The sequence below is a fragment of the Notolepis coatsorum genome (genome assembly GCF_963971535.1).
Source record: "Notolepis coatsorum genome assembly, chromosome: 4".
Taxonomy (NCBI): Eukaryota; Metazoa; Chordata; class Actinopteri; order Aulopiformes; family Paralepididae; genus Notolepis; species Notolepis coatsorum.
This window is the reverse complement of record NC_140168.1, coordinates 56,085,735-56,104,060: the sequence shown is the minus strand read 5'-3', so window position 1 is coordinate 56,104,060 and position 18,326 is coordinate 56,085,735.

The following is an 18,326-nucleotide window of genomic DNA, read 5'->3' as shown; positions in this document are numbered from 1 at the left end:
GGCAGCTGGGTTACATCTATTAGCGGTTCACTCTTCATTGTTGTTGATGGTTTGTTTTTCATCGAAGAAGCCTACTAAATTTAGCGGCCGTGAATAGCCCCGGCACAGTGGCTGGCTCCAGAAGAGAAATTCCTGGGTTAATACACAGCTGTTGTGCCCTTTCTAAAGAACCTACAGCTGTAGGAATGAATGACAGATTGTGTACGTTTGCAGTGGAAAAAGGACAAGCGGCGCGTCGGGGGGAACAAAGGGTTTACATGCAGGTGCAGGACAAACAGGGAATGGAAAGAGGGCGCTTAGGCCTCTTCTGTACGGCATTGTGTTTAAGTGGCTTCCTGACGCCGCGGAAGACTTTGTGACGCAGACATGTCTTTGTGGGGTGTTGGAATCACACTGCGAGGGGCTGCGGTTAACCACGTCTGTACGGATGTAGTAGGTATTGTGTATGTGTGTGTGTGTTGTGTGGGTTGGTTGTGTGTGGGTATGTACTGTATGGACAATTTGGATTTCCTCACATTTTATGGTTAGGGGTTAGACTTGGACTGAGGTCATGGTTAATGCTGATTTTATGGTTAGGGGTTAGACCTGGACTGAGCTCAGGGTTAAAGCTGATGTAATGGTTAGGTGTTAGATATGGACTGAGGTCAGGGTTAATGCTGATTTTAAGGTTAGGTGTTGGACTTGGACTGAGATCAGGGTTAAAGCTGATTTCATGGTTAGGGGTTAAGACATAGACTGAGGTCAGGATTAAAGCAGATTTTATGGTTACATTTATATTTAGTCATTTAGCTGACGCTTTTATCCAAAGCGACTTACAAGTTCTGTACGACAAGGAAGGGCACAACTCTGTTCATCAAAGTGTTGAGTGCTACAGTGTAGGTTATGTTATAAGTGCATGACAGCAAGGTTAGTTAGGGTTATATTTGTATTTTTTATTTTATTTCAGATAGTGGTTGAAGAAGTGCGTCTTTAGTCAATGGCGAAATATTGGGCGGGTTTCGGCTGTCCTAACTGGGGTGGGTAGTTCATGTATGTACAGTAAATTACCATGTATGGTTTTGTCAATATTCCAATGTACAGTTTTGCTTGTACAGTTGTACAGTGTCCCCCACCCACCCACCCCTCCTACCCAACTCCCCCACCCCACCCACCCAACCACCTCCAATGTACAGTCCCCACCCCCCACCCCCCCCCCCCCCCCCCCACCCACTCAACCCCACCCCACCTACCCAACCTCCTCCAATGTACAGTTTCTACGTCAAATGTATATACTCTCTTTTCTGGACTCTTTTTGTATCACAAACAGAACTGTATTTGCAAATCTGGTATGTCATAAATGTATAGATGTAGCAGTATTGTCTATATGTATGTTGTGTATGTCATATATGTTATGATGAAATGAAAATGGGGGACCCTGATGTAAACAAGACGAAAGTCCCTCTCTGGTCTGCATCCCCTTAACAATTGTATGTATTGAGCTGTACTGTACTGTACCCATTCTGCAATCTGTTAATAAAGTGTTCAATCAATCAATCAATCAATTCCACCATTGTGGGGCAAGAACTGAGAAAAGGTAGGTTCTCCTTGATGACCCTCCCGGAGATCGGATAGGAGTGGGTCTGAGAAGGCCAGAAGATGCAGAGCATAGGTTAGGTGTTAGACTTGGACTGAGGTCATGGTTAAAGCTGATTTTATGGTTATGTGTTAGACATGGACTGAGGTCAGGGTCAGGCATGTAGTGGTTTCGGTTAGGGTTAGGCTGTGAATCTCAGCCAGCGGGCAGTCAGAACGGCCTGTTTGTTAGTAAACAACACTTGTATGCCCTTTTCTAAAATACACCAGAGAGAGCTCTACTTTTAACCCAACTCCAACAAAGACAAACAGGACTAATGAAGGAAAAAAAGAGAGGGAGGAGGAGAGGAGAGGAGATGGGGGGGTGAACAGAAAAATCTACAAGACCTGAGGAATGTTCTTCACTGCAGCCGGGCTTCTCGTTCGCGGCAGGAAGTGCCAGTCAAACCGCAGGAATGCAAAGCACTACAACAGACATGGTTCTCCACATGAGAGAGAGAAGAAAAGAGGGTGTGTGTCTGTGAGAGGAAGACACGGGGGATAAAGAGACAGACAGACAGACAGACAGACAGACAGACAGACAGACAGACAGACAGACAGACAGACAGACAGACAGACAGACAGACAGACAGACAGACAGACAGACTGAGGAGGGAGATGGACACACAGACGAGACGGCCAGCCAGACGACAAAAAGACAGACAAGCGTCATCCGTGTTACTGCTGTTGGTTAGTTATGCTTTTTTATGGCGTCACGGTCTCAATCCAAGATGTACAGATTGAAAGATGGGATGTCTTCTGTGGACCCAGGTATACCAAAACACATGGCTTGTGACTATCAGGTGATACAAAAAGGAAAAGTGAAATGAGGAACAATTGGCAAACCATCTAATCATCTAATCGTCTGGTGGGGGGGGGGGGACGACATCTGACGACCCCGCGGGCTGAGCGAGTCATCTGCGTCATTGGACATCTCCCCCGCTGTGTGATTATAATCACAATCACGCCGCCTACACAGGATTCAGAAGCTTTGATAAAGCACAATGCTGACACAGCGGGCGATAAGACACGTAATTCCACGTAGATCCAATCACATAACCTCCGATTGATAAGTGGAAAAAAACGCCCCCCCCCGTTCAAGTACACATTCTTGAACAGGTCGCCTGGCCGGTGCTTCTTCAAACGGCTGCCACATAACGTTTGATGAAGCTGTCAAGTAAGATCAGCGTTGGTCTGGCGCACATCTCTCACATGTGTTAACCGTGGCGGCGGTTTCATTTGGCAGCTTGTTTGTGTCGAACATTCCGACTGTCTGAGGCTCGTGTGACGACGCTCGTTTCAGTATCGATATTCGACGAAAACCGTCTCACGAGCACTGAAGGAACCGACGGTGGGAAGGGCCCTCGCTATCCATTCAAGCTCTGTGGATTCAGCACATGGTCGGAATACCAGGGAGTCGTGGATGAAGCCAAGTGACAATTTGTTTTAGTTGGGAATTGTCGGAGTATGTAAAATGGTCCAAAGAATGTGATTTGACCTGAAGCACTGCTTAACTTAGACCTCTTCGCCATATGCCGGCATATACGGTTTTCATTAGTCTAGTGTTGATACTGAGTGTGTACTACTACGGCAACATGATGCTTGAGAGAAAAAAGGAGACATCCTTCCCACAGGACAGACTCGTCTGTGGCTGCCAAGAGAAAGGGACCTCGTCCACAGAGGCTGGAGCAGGAGGTTGTTTTGACTGCTAGGAGCTGGCAAAGGCGTTGCTGTCCCTTTGGGCTTCAACTGGAGCAGGTCGGAGAGGAAATACCACTGGCAGGGAGAGGGGGCGGGTAGGCTCGGGGGGTGGGCCTCAACCAAGCCGGTTTGGATAAAACACTCCTGTGCTACTCCGAGCCGGCGAGGCCCAGAGTGGAGCGGAGTGCTGAGCGGAGTGGGGAGGAGTGGAGCGGAGTGTGGAGGAGTGGAGCGGAGTGGGGAGCAGGGAGGAGGAGGTGATGGCGGAGTGGAGTGGGGAGCGGGGAGGAGGTGGTGATGGCGGAGCGGAGTGGGGATCAGGGAGGAGGTGGTGGAGTGGAGTGGGGAGCGGGGAGGAGGTGGTGATGGCGGAGCGGAGTGGGGAGCAGGGAGGAGGTGGTGATGGCGGAGAGGAGTGGGGAGCAGGGAGGAGGAGGTGATGGCGGAGTGGAGTGGGGAGCAGGGAGGAGGAGGGGGTGGCGGAGCGGAGTGGGGATCAGGGAGGAGGTGGTGGTGGCGGAGAGGAGTGGGGAGCAGGGAGGAGGAGGTGGTAGAGAGGAGTGGGGAGCAGGGAGGAGGAGGTGGTGGAGAGGAGTGGGGAGCAGGGAGGAGGAGGGGGTGGCGGAGCGGAGTGGGGATCAGGGAGGAGGTGGTGATGGCGGAGCGGAGTGGGGATCAGGGAGGAGGTGGTGGTGGCGGAGAGGAGTGGGGAGCAGGGAGGAGGAGGTAATGGAGAGGAGTGGGGAGCAGGGAGGAGGAGGTGGTGGAGAGGAGTGGGGAGCAGGGAGGAGGAGGTGGTGGAGAGGAGTGGGGAGCAGGGAGGAGGAGGGGGTGGAGTACAGCGTAGCACTGCTGCCGCTGGGAGCTGACAAGGCCTCAAAGACGAGGGAGGGGATTTTTCAAGGCCAAATCCCACAGGGACTCTGTGGAGGCAGGGGTGGCGTATCACATTGCCCCCCCCCCCCCCAACTATAATACCCACTCCCCCTACTCCCCGCTTCTCCCCTCGTAGCCATCTCACAGTTTTGCTCCGAGCGCCTTCACACACATACACACCCACCCAGACAGGGGAGGCCCTTGAAGGCCTTCCAGCTTCAACATTTGGGCCGTCTGGAAGGAATTAAGAGAGGGGGGGGGGGGGGGGGGGGGGGTGAGGTGGTCCGGCTAATTTTCCCAGAGGCAGGGAGACACACCCGAAATCCCGCGCCATCGGTACCTCAAAGTTCTCCTCCCCGCAGTCCCCCAGAGAAACACCGCTTCTACCTCTTTTCTCTGGTTCTCCCCCTCCAAACATCACGCCATCTCTCCCGTCTACCATGCTCTCCTTGCTTCACATATTGTCAAATACTCAGCACTGTAATTGTCTGTAACTATCCTTAGCTCTCTTAACTTCCACAGCAGATTGGCATCAAAGGCTATTTCTCATTCAGATGTGGCCGGGGCCGACTGGCTCAAGCTAGGAATGGACCTGAGAGGCAGTGGTCGCTGCTCCATTACGGTAAGTAAGTCTCTCCCTCCCTCTCTCCCTCTGGTCTCTAGGGCAGTCTAGTCTGCTGGCCCCCACATCAATGACCCACACTGGCAGATAAAATCAGGAACAGTTTGTGTATGCATTTCAGCATGGTCTTTCTCCTCTTCTACCGCCCCTGCATCCTCTCACACGCTCATACCCACACATACTTCTCCTCTCGCGCTTTTTTCTCTCTCCATTGATTAATCATTTCTCGTATTCGCGAAGCTCCGCGCTTGTCTGGCGGCTCTCCAGGGTTCTGGAAAGGGGGCCGCGGTAATGACCTGGGCGAGGCCCACGACCAGCAGCCGACACCAGCTGCGAGAGGCCGCTGCTGAGGCACCGCTGGGCTTTATTGACACGAGCAGTCAATGGAAAGACAGGCCTGTTGTTGTTGTAGGAAAAGAAAAAAAAGGTTTGACCACACAGTGGCTTAACTCCTGTCTCCACACGGTGTCCTCCGCGACAGGGCTGAAGGTGAGGCCACACATAGCCGCAGGGAGGTAATGGAAGCTGTGAGGAGCTCCGGCATCCAGAGAATTTAGAGCCTCAATATAACACACACACACACACACACACACACACACACACACACACACACACACACACACACACACACACACACACACACACACACACACACACACACACACACACACACACACACACACACACACACACACACACACACACACACACACACACACACACACACACACACACACACACACACACACACACACACACACACACACACACACACACACACAATGGATGAATGCTGCTACTTTAAAAAGCACCGTGGACGTCAGGACATGTTTACATAATGGAAGACACTCAAGGATAAAAATACTGAGGGCAGGCGGCTGGGTGGCGTAGCGGAGATTGCGCTCGTCACCAATGCAAGAGACTCCGGTATCGAATCCCAGTCTCAGCATTGCCGTCGGCTTGGGTCGGCCGTTGTACTGGCTCATTTGGCAGAGTCAGCGGGTGGAAGTCGATGGGTGGGGATTGGACGTTGTGGACAGCGACCCCTACAGGTCGGTTGGGAGACGCCTGCACAGCAGAGACAGGAAGTGGCGAGGGTAGTGTGAGCCTCCCATGCGTTACACCTCGCCAATGAGAGTCCGCACTGGCAGGCGAAAAGATGTGACAGGCTGCCTCCTCGTGTGCCGGAGGGAACACGTGATGCAAGGCTTCTATCCTCTCTACAACCGACCAGTGGGGGGCATAGTCGAGCAACGTTCAAGACAGGGGAGAATTGGATACATGAAATTGGGATGGGAGAAAAATAGAAAATAAGGAGAAAAAAGTGGATACAAAAAAAATACTGAGGGCAAAACTTAACAAGGACACACGTCTTAGATGCAAAGCAGAGTGCCATGCCTGTGAGCCACCACTAGGGGCAGAGTGCCATGCCTTTTAGCCGCCACTAGGGGAAGTGTCATGCCTTTGAGCCGCCTGTAGGGGCAGAGTGCCATGCATGTGGGGCAGAGTGCCATGCCTGTGAGCCACCTGTAGGGGCAGAGTGCCATGCCTGTGAGCCGCCTGTAGGGGCAGAGTGCCATGCCTGTGAGCCGTCACTAGGGGCAGCGGGGCTAACTGTGACAGAATGAATGAATGAATGTGTGAGTGAGTTAGTGACATTGCTGGTCTATGAGGAGCTATAGACCTGTTCGCTGTTTACAAACATACCGTGTTCGAGTCAATCAGCAATACCAACTGAGTCACGTGACTAAGTTACCCCGGACCTGCGTGAGCTGCTGCGCCAAAAGAAGTGCAACGAGGGTCTATGGAGAAACCATGGCACTCCACTGACTAAAAGTCGTTTCAAACGAAAATGGCTGGATGTCATTTAGCCAAATCAGCACGGCTGTTTGTGTGAGTCTTTCACATTTTACATATCTAGCTTTGGCATGGATTGATTGTTTAGATCACTAGCATGGCTAAATTTTTTTTATATATTGTCTGCCCTGTTGTTCTGACCAGGATTATTCGGAACAGGTCTATGGATCAAAAGAAAAATTAAATATAAAATATCTTTGATATCAGATGCAGCATTTGAGCATCTATAGCAGGGGGTTTCAAAGTTTTGATGACTGAGGGCCAATTGAGGGACACCCAAGAAAAAACGGAACACATCTCGTGAGGTATACACGACTAGCGAGATGCCTAGTTGCCATGCAACCAGTGGACTAGCAAGCTTTCAACAAGCTGTCCTTCCTAACTTGGCAGCTTAGCCCAGGAGGCATGTTTTTCCAACATCACAAAGTGCTATGTGATGTTGTAGGTTGGTTTAAAACTGTATCTGAGCCAAATTTAACGCATGCATTTAATCATTGCCACAAGAAAGATTTCCGAGGGCCGCTATTGGCCCACGGGCCGCACTTTGAGAATGCCTGATGCTCGATATTGGCTTTTTTACCGATACCGATATTGTCCAACTCTTAATTTCCGATACCGATATCAACCGATATCACATTTTAATGCCAATATCGGCCGATAATATCGAACATCATTTCTATAGAAATGTACAAAAAAAAAAAAAATTTAAATTGAAAACCGATACCGATATTTTCCGATATCACATTTTAATGCCGATATCGGCCGATAATATCGGTAGGCCGATAATATCGGACATATATGGAATATTTCAGGAGGTTGCTAAATTAATGTTTGTGTTAAAGGTAACAAACACAGGCATGTGCTGGTGTTGTATAGCTCCAAGATCCCACTAACGAGGGAAAAGTGGACATAAACAATGACAAATAAAAGTATAAAACTTCAAATCCACTGGTACATTCCTCCACGGTTGATATGAAGATGGGGAGCATTCAAGGAACGGGAGAGGATTTCCGCAGGTCTGCTCTTCTGCGGGGGCGGCGCGTCTGTCAGCGCTCAGCGGTGCAGCCTGTGACCTTTCACCTCTCTATCTATTTTAGGGATGAGGGAGACTCGCTTTGGGGAATTCTTTGCCTCTTTGGTTGTCAGTTGCGGGAAGGTCGTATAAAGCTTATTCCCTCCTTGGGATTCCTCCACACACACACCATCCTCCATCCTGCCAGAAGAAGACCTGGAGTATAGTCAGAGGAGAGACGGAGAGAGAGAGAGAGCGTGGTGATGGTGGGGGTGTGTGGTTGTGTGTGTGCAGAATGTTAAGCACATCCACATGGCAACGTGCAACGCCACTGAACATAAATACCAAGCTGTTGTGGCTTTGTGGCAGGTATAACAGCGTTCCAAGGCAATAAAGCAACGTTTTCATATACTTCATCTTTCATTGCCAATATGGCCCTCCAGAGCATAATGTAGAGTAGAATGAATGTGTTTGGGTCCAGTTTCCAACCCCTCCTCACCATCTCTGGAGGACAAATTAAGTCTGTTTTAGTTTTTTTGAGGTTCAGGTTTTTAACGTGACATTACTTATCCATAGTTCCTTTTTTTTTTACCCCACAGGCCGGGGTGTGATGGATGGATGCTGGGGTTTGGGTTTCACACTGACAACAGGGGGCCAAAGAGACGTGGAGGAGACATGGTCTGAGGATCATATTCATTCACACTGTGCATCTATGTGTGTATGTGTGTGTTTGTGTGTGTGTGTGCGTGAGTGTGTGTGTGCCTGTGCATATGAGTGTCTGTGCATCTATGTGTGTCTCTGGTGGTGTGTGGTGTGCAGGCATGCGTTCTTCATGGGACGGGGTTGCACTACGTGCAAGCCCAGATAAGTACTCGCTATTTGCATATCAATAGCGCCGGTCGTCAGGTGTGTTAAATACGTTCTCAGATACATTCATACCTAACTTGTTGTGAATGACATGTGTTACATTCCATTCGTAGAGGCAATTAGGCACTGTCTTTAGTCTGTGCTCAAGCGAGGGGACATTAAATGCGCATTCTCGGGGGTGGCTAGGTGGTGTAGTGGGCAAGGCACTCGCCACCAGTGTGGAGACGCTAGGATTCGCGTGTTCGAATCCAGCTCTCCACATTGTTTTTCAGTTTGGCTGGTCGTCCGCAGTAATACACATTGGCCGTATTACGGGGAGGGAAAACTGAAGGGTGGGGATCGAACGTTGTGAACAAGCGACTCCTACAAGTCGGTTGGTGCGCCTGCGCAGTAGAATCAGGAAGTGTCGGGGGCAGCGTGAGCCTCCCACGCGTTACTCCTCGACACTGAGAGATCGAGCTGCGCAGGTGAAAAGATGCGACTGCTGTTACCTCAAGTACCGGAGGGGACTTGTGCTATGTATGACTTAGTCCACATTGCAGCCGGCTTGTGGGAGGCAAGAAACAGCGTTCGTGACAGGGGAGGGTTGAATTGGATGATACGAAATTGGGATGGGAGAAAAATATGGAAAAAAATGGGAGAAAAAGTGGATAAAAAAAAAAATGCGCATTCTCGGGAGCGAGCACACGCGCCGGGAGCGCGCATGCACGTGGCGCCATTAGGTGCGTGCAATCCCAGTTGATTTCAATAACGCACCACTGGTGGTGTGACCTAGGACAAATGTTTCAGAAAGTGAATTAGGGGACAGGTTTTCCAATAGGGAACAAAACCTATAGGGGTGATTTTGTGGCTAATGTAAAGGTTAAGATTTAAGAGTAGACATGTATTGGTAAAGGTTGAGTTTAGGAGTTCATAGTTGGGGAATGAATACCAACGAATACCAATGTGCTGTCTGTTTTGGCTTAAGTCGACACGTGCATGCATGGACACACACACACACACACACACACGCACACGCACATGTGTGTGACTCCTGGACATTTGGAGCGGATCCCAGGATTATCTGAACCTTGCCTGAGTACACAGCGTACCCTCTGAGATGACTTGAGATCATTTGGAAAACGAACCCCGGAAAGAACCTATACACGGGCCACGTGCCAGGCGGCCAATCCCACGGAGTTTGTCAAAAACAAATTCCTCACTGAGGGCCTCAAGGACACACGCTGCCCTGCTGTAGGGCCAGGAACCCATGCCGTGCTTCAACCAATCCCAAAGCAACTCGTGTGTGTATTTTCACAGTCAACCGGCGCGGCAGAATGGCACAGAGGAGGCCAGGCGGACGGGGGACCGAGGGACGCATTAAGGAGGAGTAGGTGTGAGGTCAAAGGTCACCCGGCGTCGGTGTAAGAGATTACATAACCGGGGTCTCCATCGGCGGGTCGAGCGAATTTGAAGGAGAGGAAGAGGAGGAGGAGGAGGAGGAGGAGGAGGAGGAGGGAGAATGAATAGGCCCCTGTGAGCTGCTATTATTCCCTCTCAGGTCCTTCCTTCTCGTCGCTCCCCAACCGTGGAGAGAGATGGGTAATACCGCATGGCGGCTCAAGGTCCCGGCTTCCTCAAGGGGGAATCCTTGGCATCTGGATCAAGTTAGAGTGGATCTACAGTTGATCCAGCATGGAGAAACGAGGGGGTGGGGAGAGAGAGAGAGGGGCGGGGCGGGGGCAGAGTGACCAGAGCCTCGGCGGACGAGGATTCGGGAGGGTGGAGAGAGAAGGGGGAGACCCTGGGGAATCCTCTCTCCGGTCTCATCTGCCAAGGTGCTGAGAGGGTTATTAAAGATGGACTCGGGGTTATCCAGAGGGGGTGTGAGAAAACGCGGGGGTGGGAACCGGCAGGGGAATTGGGTCAACGAGCTGAGGGCTCATGGTGGAAGGCGGGAGGACAGAAAACAATGGCCCCACCACCCGGGATGTAGGGTAAGGGAAGAGGGGGATTGGTACAGTTGATCTCTTCACGCTCACCGCCACTGGAAACACTGACGATGCTGGCGAGTCCCATGCGGCCTGCAGACAGGAATAACGTGAGGAATGAGGGGAGCAACGATGTGCCAGACAGCAAAAATTATATCTCCTTCCTGTTTTGCCGACCGATTTCACAATGTTGGCAGAGGACTTGTTATTATCAAAACTGTTTTCTGATGTAAAAACAAAAAAAAGGCCAATGGCATCTCACATACATGTTGTATAGTTTTGTCTGTTTTGTTCTTCCACGCGTCTGTCCGCCTTGATATATGTGCTGCCCGTACCGAGATAAGAGTGTAACCGTGATGCTCAGTGGGGCCGTGGGATAGAAATGAATGCATGACCGCAACGAGTTATAAAGGCTTAGGCCTTAGCGGGATGTTCCATTGCTCTGATAACATTGTTTTTTTTTTTTAAACTTTGGCCATTTCCCTGGCTCTTTTATACGTTTATCGCATTTATACTTGGTCAAGTTCGACCGACAGAAGCAGGCTGAAAGGGTTCAGATGGGGGGGAAGACACTCTGGGAAAGGCACGGCTGCAGTCCGGGATTCGAACTCGCTCAGCCCCAGATCCGTGACGAGCACGGTTGTCCACGGCGCTGAAATAGCACTCGCGGTACGTGGTGAGCTACTGGAGCTCCCCCTGATAACATTGTTTCAGTAGCAATAGAACACAAGTTCTACCAAGCAAACATAGAACTTTGAATTTCTATATTCATCTTGTGTCCTCAAAACTCCATTAATTTAAAAAATGTATTGCGAGGACTTTGAGACTTTGCAACAATCTGTGCCCAAAAAGGTTCCCCAACAAAAAAAGGCCACATGCGTTTTAAGTAGAGAGTGATAGAGCGGATGGCTGTCACAAGAACCAGGGAGACGGGAGGCTTGATGTCCATTCCGGCTCTATGAAGGTTCTCCTCAAACCCAGGGTGGAGCCCATGACAAAACTCCAGGCAGAAAAGCTTAAATGAAACATGTCTCTCTTATTGTCACGCAGTGTAGCCAGAAGGAGTGTGGAAACCCTTGAAGCACTACCCAGCGATGCACGCCCATTTGAAATAAGAGGGAGGGGGGGTGTTGGAGGAGGGGGCTTCCTTCCTTGCACAGCCACCTTGATATCAGGGGTCCCAGGCATTGCGTGACCACGAGTGCAGTTGGCTAATGGATACAGGGCGTTGTCGCCTTGTTATATCTTCAGCCAAGCCTGGCCTCCTCTGATCCTGGCTGTCCAGCCTGTCTACAGCTTCCACTACCCCCACCCCCTAGTCCATCCCCACATACATACACACACACACACATGCAAGTGCATATGCACATGCATGCACACACACACACGCCCATCCCCACGCAAGTGCATATGCACATACACGCGCACGCACACGCACACGCACACGCACACACACACACACACACACACACACACACACACACACACACACACACACACACACACACACAGTCAACAAGCATGACCGACATCTGCAACCCATTGCACCTCTTAATTATCCTGGGGTGAACCTTATGGAAAATGCGACACAAGAACTCGGAATGTAAACACATCCCAATGGGAACTCCCATTTATATGAGCAGTAAAGACTCCATTTTACATCGGCCCTTGTCAGTCAAAAGGAGACGGATGGATCTCGAGAAGGGCCGTTCTCCATCCAGTTCATGCACAAGTCTCTCCGCTTGGAAATTCGCACTTGGTATCACGATTCTGCAAGCTACGCAATGTAGCATGATTGTGGGCCTGTATCTGCCGGCTCGCACCGACGGGGAAGGATTGCCATGCAAAGGGGGGGATAAGAAACATATTCGACTGGGTTTTGTGGGGTGACTAGGGCGGGCAAGTCATGGTACACCGACTTCCAAACCATAAGTCACCTCGCCGAGCCTCGAGCAAACGCGTAGATACTGTACTGTACACACACTGGCACAATTGCACTTTCCGCAAGCCTGCAGGACAGCTGTTGGTTTACGCTGGCTAACTGCTTTTCCTTCAGCAAACACCAAAAAAAACTACCAATATCCAAAGCATTGCCAGAATCTCTTCCCGGCATCCCGAACAAGCCATTGAGCAGGAATGTCGATGTGCACCACACACTGTTAAGAAACGTTGAAGCAATTACGCTCGAGGAGCCGCCGTCATCGGCTCCGATCAGGGGGGGTCCTATACGTGTCCCGTTCAGCCAGACAGTCCGTGGTGAGAATGTTCTGTACATGAACCGCACAGTGAGGACATTCAGGCTGCCAACAGTGCAGCGTCTGTACAGTGACGGCTAAGCTCTCAAGACCGAAATACAAAGCACTAAGTATAGGTGGCATGTTATGTAACAGCTCAGAATGCCTCTGTTTGTCCTTTACATACAAATCCAAGGAACAGGGAGGGATCTTTTGAGAATTGTTATGTAATGTGTAAAACTGTAATACAAGAAGCCATATGCTTGAATAATAATAATGATAAAAGTTGAATGAAGACCTGGGAATAGTTTATCCATAAGTGTTACTGTAATGTGTTGCCGATGTCAAAAAAGCTGAACTCCTCTCGCCGCTGAGATGACAGCTCGCGTATTGTGTTTTACATTTTCAGGGTGCATGTAACGTTTTAGCCGCAGCTCCTCAGCCCGGTGGTGAGATGGGAGTGGGACAAGCAGCTGGATTCAATTCAAATCCCTGGACCTTTTCTTGAAGAGAGCTTGGCGTTGCCACCCCTACCCCCCCCCCGACAATGGTAGAGGGGAGACCCGTCTCTGGCAGGCCACCCTTCTGTTCCGAGTCAACTTAACAAGACGACAGAAGAAAAAGAAAAAGAAGAAGAAGAAGAAAATAAGAAGAAGAAGAAGAAGAAAATAAGAAGAGGAAGAAAATAAGAAGCAGCCACCAAAAAACGCAGGACGCCGAAAACGTGTGCAAGTCACAGCCAAGACATGTGAGCTCCCCTGAGTTATAATGAAAGACTGGAGAGGTTTCTTTTTCCACACGCCGCTGCTTTTTATCTTCCTTCTCACGCACCCCATGTTACCCAGGGAGAAATTGATTATTGAAACTGGCAGCGATAAGTGGCTCCCCATTAACCACTAGTTTCTGTCGCGCGGGCCCCGCAAGGGGAGGAGGCGGTCAACGTGTGAAAATTAGACACAACAAATCACACGCAAATAAAGTCATTTTGCGGCTTGTAGCCCTTATTTAACCGATGGTAGGTTTACTGTCCCGTACAAAGTTAAGTGCTGAACCAAGAAACCCCACTTCCATGTCATTACGTCTCCCACCAGTGGTGTTTTCACAGACCTGGTGCCAACTGGGAAAACAAAGGCCCTGCAGGGACATCGGTCCACATCTATACATCACCCTGTGTCCGTGTGCGACGAGGGACAGGTTCCATAGTGGACAACATACATAATAATAATAATAATTTCTTGGATTTATATAGCGCCTTTCAGGAAACCCAAGGCGCTTAACAGTGGGGGGGGGGGGGGGGGGGGGGGCAGCTAAGGGGAAGGAGATCAGAGGAACAATGTAGCAACAAAGTAAAAAATAGGGAAATCAGGCAGTCATTTATAAATTTGGTGAAGAGGTGAGATTTGAGTTGGGATTTGAAAGAGTCCAGGGATGTAGCACTGCGGATGTTTGGAGGGTGGGTGCGGCAACAGAGAAGGCTCTGGGAGCGACAGTGCGCAGGTTGGTAGTGGGGATGGAGAGGAGACCGGAGTCAGAGGACCGCAGCCTCCGGGTGGGATGGAGGGATGGAGGTCAGCTGGTACCGGGGGGCAAGGGAGTGAAGGCCTTTGTAGGTGATGAGGAGGATCTTAAAATTGATGCAGGACTTGACTGGAAGCCAGTGGCGGTGAATGAGGGTGGGGGTGATGTGATGCCAGGACTTGGTGCGGGTGAGAACCCTAGCAGCAGAGTTCTGGACATACTGCAACCCAAGGTGTCCAAGTAGCACGCAGCTGTACCGTCCCGTTATTATTGAGAAAGTCATGATGAAAAGGGGCCCGAGAGGCATGAAGGTGTAGCCGCGCTCCAGAGGCGGGGTTACTTCGCCCACGGCGTTGCGTGCCACGAAATCCACCACTTCAATCACTCGCTGACATGTGTCAAAATGACACCTCAAAGACCGGGCGTAAAAACATTACGTGACACCCTTCGTAAAAAAGGGTGAAGTGGTTCCCAGGCCAGGATGTGACATAATGCTTGCAGTATATACGATACACCGCCGCGCTCCGTGGCAACACCCAGGGCCGTTTCCCCTCCTGCGCTATTCTCCGCACATTCCCCGTGAAAAGGGAGGGTAACACGATATCCGTCCCAATTAAAGGGAAACCAAAACGGTGTTCACATTCGTCCGCATGCATGGGACGATTTAATATGGGCCTCCCTGTTCACACACCACAACTGAGAGAAAGGGGGCCCCCTTGATTGTTCAACCCCCACAGCCGTAACCGTGTGAGGGCAGAGGAGGGTGTGCGAGCTCGCAGAAATTGGGTCACAAACGTATATGCAGCCGTGACTGACATACACGCAAGCCGTGTTCTTAAAAGGTGAACTTAAAAGTGTCTGGAACGTTGGACAGGTTCTACTCGACAGATGTTAATACGTGGGAACAGAAAGGAACACGGCCTCGTTAGTCCAAGGAAGCGGGCGCCACAGGAGCGCTGCTGTTGCATGAGGCTGAACTTCATAAGCTGTGCAGGAGACAGAACATCTGAGGGTGGAAGCAGCGGTTGATGAGGACTTGTGTGTACCTTCTCATTTCCAGTAAAAACACATTTTTGTGCTTTTTCTCTCATTCGAAAGGGAAGACTGGAGGTTCTGCCAGGCGGGTAGGAAGCCGGCCTCCTGCCCCCTTGAAGTCGACCTTCAGAGAGGATTTTGCATTTTTCAAATGTGTTCCTTTAGATCCTCAAAGAGGAATCTGAACTTCTATTCCATTTAATGGTTTCAGTTATTCCCTTGGTCCAGGACAGGACACAAACAAACTCAGCTTTGAACTCTGTAATGTCATCAAGATGTAAAATCTTCAGCTGCACCACGTTTGGGGGTTTTATACCAAAACGAGCTTTTTCTATAGTTCTATACAGTAATGTTATTGGTTCTGCACCAGAATATGTTCCTTTATCTGCAGAAAATCCCCCTTTGGGTTGTTCTCGCAGTCAGCTTCACCATTTCCCCCAATTTTTCGATTGAGCAGCTCCATATTTCAGTTCTTGAAGAGATGTTTCAAAGGGCCTTTGTTCAGTCTGGTGTTCTGCAGTTAACATGAGGAACTGAACTGGCAGACGAAGAAGGTCCGTATGTCAGCTCAGCTGGAGCGGCAAAGCCAGTGAAAACAGATGCATATTATGAATAGAGTCAGTATCAAATACTTGATCCACACCAACGACTCGCACATTTCGTATGTTATTACCATTATACTGCTGACTTGTCAGTATGTGAACAGGAATACACTAAGCACATTTGCTAGTAACCTGCCATGTAACTTGCGTTTGATCACTTTTATAATAGTATTCTATTCTTTATTTTTCATGTACTTCAGGTAACCTTTGTACTTTTACTTGAAAAATACTTTATTCTTGTACTATCTTCTCTGTTGATTGCGGTGTAGTGCTGGTGTTCCACGGGGACAGTGCACTTCCCATCTTACTGCAGTGGTGACACGATGCGTTTTAGGTTATCTTACACATTCTGCCAACTCTGATGAGCATTGCTGATACGGTGCCATTCATGCTAGCAAGGATTTCCTTCTCCTTTGGTGAATCATCTTCTACGGGATTCAAACCACAAGTCCTGTGCTTTACCGGCAGGAAAGCCACAGCACTGCCGATTGAGCCAAATCAACAGCGCGCTCTTTCACGTTCGATGAGTCAGTTTGTTTTTAATAGGTTTAATATGACCATGGCAAGACAATAAAAGCAACTTAATTGTTAAAGAAGAGAGTGCCTTGGAGATTTCTTTGTTGTTGACGTCTGTACCTATCCCATCCAAAGAGCACCTCAAACAAACACAATGAGTCATGCTGTATCTCCAGAGGCCGGAAAGCGTGGGGTCTGACAGTGTGGCAGTGGGAGGAGCCCAGTATGGTTCTGCCGGGCTGCAGCTGGATACTATTGACGCTCTTGGTCCCAGGACCCGCCCACAACCGCCTTACTATCAATGCGCCGTTCGTGGTTTTAGGGATGAAAGCAAGATGGCGGAGGATAATGGTGATAGGGTCATAAAGACTAAATGAAAAACGATTCTGTCACGACGAATGTCTTAGTTGCTTAAACAAAGTTGGATGATGTAATTGATGGGTCATGAGTCATTGTGGAACAAAATAAAAATTGCGCGAATTGATTGGTTGATTGATTAATTGCAATTTTTTATTTTTTTTACCTACTTTCTATAGAAGCAGCCTTGTTTCCAACTGGTTAAGTTTAGGCCCTCTTTCGAAGTTGGTTAAGGTTAGAGTTTGTCTTTAGAGCAGGGCGATAGACCACCAGCCCTGATTCCAAACTCTAACCTTAACCAACTTCGAAAGAGGGCCTAAACTTAACCAGTTGGAAACAGCTAATTTTATTACTGTCCGCCTTGTTTACAACTGGTTAAGTTTAGGCCCTCTTTCGAAGTTGGTTAAGGTTAGAGTTCGTCTTTAGAGCAGGGCGATAGACCACCAGCCCTGATTCCAAACTCTAACCTTAACCAACTTCGAAAGAGGGCCTAAACTTAACCAGTTGGAAACAAGGCGGTCAGTAATAAAATTAGCAATCAATCAATCAATCAATCAATTCAATAACCCACGCTCACTTAAAACAGCGCACCTCCCAGCTGCTTCTATAGAAAGTAGGTTTAAAAAAAAAAAAAAAAAAAATCTTATTAGGGCAAAGAAAACTTTTTTTATTTGTTTTACCTACTTTCTATAGAAGCATCTAAGAATGAAGTTCTATAGAAAGTAGGTTAAAAACTAAAGAAAAGTTGGATGTGTTAGTTTGCTGGATGTCAAGTTGAAAGACAGTTGGATGTCTTAGTTTGTTGGATGTCTAGGTGAAAGACAGTTGGATGTCTTAGTTTGTTGGATGCCTAGTTGAAAGACAGTTGGATGTCTTAGTTGAGAGACAGTTGGATGTGTTAGTTTGTTGGATGTCCTACTGAGAACAGTTGGATGCACTTCCGAGCTGCTTCCACATGGAGGCAACTTCTCGCTTTTTTTTTTTTGGGAACTACTTTTTCTGGTGGATGGTTTTTTTCAATAAATCTTCAATTAATGTGTTTATTGTATAGCAATAAGGTTGGATGAATGTGCCAGTTATATAAAAGCCATTACACCACGCGCAGTCGTGACAATTAGTCTAATTGTCACAACCCACTCCTGCGCGTGATGTAATGCTTAAGTAGCCTAGTTCCCAACAGTCACGAAATACACTCCAAATACAACTCCATTTTCGTTTTCTAAGCAGAAATATACTCAGATTTTTTTTTGCCAAACCACTGCTGCCTGGGCGGTGCTTTCATCACCTCAAAAGCCTTGTTGTTTTTTGAAAAACTGGGATTTTTAGGTGATGAAATCACTGCGCCCAGGCAGCAGTGGTTTGGCAAATAATTGTTCCGAGTATATATCTGCTTAAAAAAAAGTTTTGGAGTTGTATTTGGAGTGTATTTCATGACTGTTGGGAACTAGGCTACACTGGCACACCTACTTCCAGTGAATGACGCTAAGCTAAGTTAACGGTGCAGCTGTTCCCTAAGCCTAATGCATGCACAGAGAAGAAAAGGGTATG